Genomic DNA, 3,635 nt, shown 5'->3' with positions numbered 1-3,635 from the left:
AGTATAGATATATATATATATAAGTTTTGACTATGAATTTTTGCTACATTTGTACACTCATTTATTTCATATAGATTTAGGAATGCTATATAGAGCATTTTAGGATAGATTTTTTTTTTTCATGTTTTGATTTGAATTAACATATGTTTGATATCTAAAATGTTGCTTATTTTTATTTCTATTGAATATTCAATAAGAAGAATGATGTGATGATGGTTGTGGTGATAGATGGTGGAGAGGAAGCGACTGGGCGTTGACATTGCTATGGTAGTGGAGGCGATGGTTGCCAATGATGGTAGTTGAAGGCTAACTGTGGTCACTGTTGATGGTGACAACGATGATGGATGGAGCAGTCAACAGTGTGGAGATATTAGTGACTTGCAATAGTGTTTTGTTTTATAAGAAATCAAGATAATAATTTATCTGCTTCTAAAAGCACTTGATTTATTGCTTTGTTTGATGCCCTCCTACAATAATTAGTTTTCTTGACTTGAATTATGAAACATACTTTAAATTACATGTGAAAGGATCCCTATTTTAGATTCAAAAACCTTAGTAATGTACTGTTTAAATTTCAAATATGAGAGATATTTAGCTCAATAATAACTTTTTTGAATTCAAATTTAGTCAGTTCTACTCAAATTTCATTTAGGAGTGTGAATCAAAGTAGAACTAAAGTTTAATATGAAAAATAAACTAATGGCCATCTGTCTTGAATTCAAAAATTTATATCTATGAAGATGAATGAGTCTCCATCATTTAATTTTTCTAACAATATATTTTTTTAACTATTTCATATGAGTCTAAATCTAAAATATAATGTGTATGAATAACTATTTTTGAATTATATGCATTTAATTGCCCGAATAAAGTTGCTTGATTGTTTAATTCAATAGTTCTGCTAAATCCCTGAGTGTTTCATGTTTTTATAATACTCATTTTAAAGGAGGAATGTTCTAAAAACTTAAAAATACATTTTATAAGATCTAAATTAAAACCACTTAAAAGAGGCAAACCCGTTAAATTTAAAATGAGAAAATGATTGAGTTGGTCTCTAGATTGTTTGGCAAATATTCAATTTGATTATAATGTTTTTTGTCCTTTAATTTATTCTCTTAATCTTAACTTAAATCATTTTTTAAAATACTTTTACTTTCACCATGGTAATGCTAATTCCCTTATCAATTTACTCATAACGGAGCTAAATAATAAAAAAAAAATAAAGAAAAAAAACATATTTTACATGAAAACACATTAATCATATCCAAAATTTCTTTAATAATTATTAGTTGATAAAGCTGCATTGTTATTGTCACATGACATCTACTATAGCCCATCACTAAGGAATGTTATCAACTAACATAAAAACATTTTTCATGACATTGATCTCTGTATAACACTTAATATTGTTTAAAACTAATAGTCATTGTTATCTTTCATCCAATGCACATCAGTGAAAATTACAAACATTTAACATTTTCTAACTTCAGACACCCACCACATATCACTAACTATGAACCCAGACATGGTCCATTATCACTATAGATACCAATATGTTGTTTAAATCCATACATCATAATCTAATATTGATCTTAAATCAAGGGCAAGGTCAATTTTTGTAATTCATGGCATATATTAGTAAAGGTGTTTCCAATCAAGCTTAGCCTTCTTTATTTGGAAAAGTTACAAATGTCGTACACCATTCTTATGTATATACATGCCTCAGACCTAAACTTTCATGTTGACATACATAGCACTTTGGAGCTATAAAACTATGAATGAAAAGATGTATTTCACTTTGAAAAGGTCATAATAGTGTTATTTTTATGTGATATAAAAGATTTTGAGTGATGTGTGTAAATATAAATTTTTGGGCGTGAGATATGGAAATACATAATACTTGTGTGCTATCAATGTAAAGGCCATTTTCTATTTTCATTCAAAATAAATCTACTTCCACCTCCTACCAATAGTCACATCTGATACACTTGTAGTCAACTCTAGTGTTAAGGTTAAGAATAAGTTTCTCATAAAAGAACGATTCCAAAGCAACCCTCCTCAAAATTTCCACGAGTCCTCTCCTTTCTTAAACAACATTCTGCTATACCCCAGTAATAATAACACTCATGTTGCCTGAAACAAAAACATAAGTTTGTTCCGTGCAGCTATCTTCACGTGGATCACTACAAGATCTAGAGTTATAAAGACCACTAATAAGATTATTGAGTCTTAATTGATAAAAAATGGAATATGTACTGAGTCTATCTAGGGTAAATCAGACCACCTAAGCCAATGTATGGTGGAAAACACCATTCCCTCGAGTCCATTTACTCCAGAAGTCCAATCAAATGGTCTAGTTCTAGGCTAGTATTTTATTAGTTCAATCTAAGTTGTCAGTTTCAATAATGGTACAACTTATGAGACAATAATGATAAATTACTAAGCTGATAAGGGATAAAATCAATCAAATGTAGTTTAGGATAGACTTGAATAATTTGAATGCGAACAATGATGATCTAGGGGGACCTTAGGCTCACTAAGGTTATAAGAGACTAAAGTGTAGCCAGGGTTTTACTTGTTCAGTAAATTAAGATATATTAGTACGACGAAACTATAACTTAGTCAACCTCTTGGCCAATAAATAAATAAATAAAATAAAATAGTGTTTAATACTCTTTTTTATTGAGACATATGCATGTCATGCATTTTTTTATTTAGATAGCTCTTTCTTGTTCACAATATAATATATCTTATTTTTAACCCTAAACTATTATTACCCAACAAAATACTTATATAATTGACATATATTTTATTTATGGTCTACCATAAATAAAAATAGCGACATTTACATACATAACACATAATTTTCATTTCCAACAATTTAAATTTTACATTTCATGATTTTATCATAAAATCTTTCATATCACATCAAGATTATCACTATTTTAACTTTTAAGAATACAAAATGTACATGTCCATCCACAAGTAACCTGACATACACATAAAAATTCGATCTTTAGGTGTTAAATATGTAAATATATATATATATATATATAGATATATAGACATGTGATCTGTGTCAGAGAGTAGGTAATATTTCAAAATAAAATGAAATGCCTCTAAATTTTAATTTGGAAGTTGAAATTTTATATATATATATAATGATAATGAGGCCACAGCGAAGCTGATTGCCGCAAATTTCTGACATCTTCCACTTTCAAAGGGAATGACTTTTCTCCTTTTCAAACTCGGTGCCATAAAATTGAGCCCTAATTAACCAAAGTTTAAATCTTTTAATTATAATTAAATCATTATAAACTTTAATTACATAATCATTAACTACCTTTCTAATTAGCAGAAATTTCACTATTAAATTAAATATTAAATATAATGAAGAAAAATTAATGATATACCAATTGTTGGATGTGTTTGACCTGACTCATTGGTGCGGCCTCTGACGTAAGTCCCTCGGGTTAGGAGTTCGAATCCGGTGGTGCAAACTCTTCGAATAATGAGCAAACACACCAGGATTTTCATCGTTTTGGGGGATTGTTTTCAACTTTTTTTAATATATATATAATATAGATATCAATATCATTTATTAGAATTATGTGATATATATATATATATATATA

Source organism: Phalaenopsis equestris, unplaced genomic scaffold (genome assembly GCF_001263595.1).
Source record: "Phalaenopsis equestris unplaced genomic scaffold, ASM126359v1 Scaffold000233, whole genome shotgun sequence".
Lineage (NCBI taxonomy): Eukaryota > Viridiplantae > Streptophyta > Magnoliopsida > Asparagales > Orchidaceae > Phalaenopsis > Phalaenopsis equestris.
The sequence above is the reverse complement of the archived record's forward strand: the minus strand, read 5'-3'. Positions refer to the sequence as shown.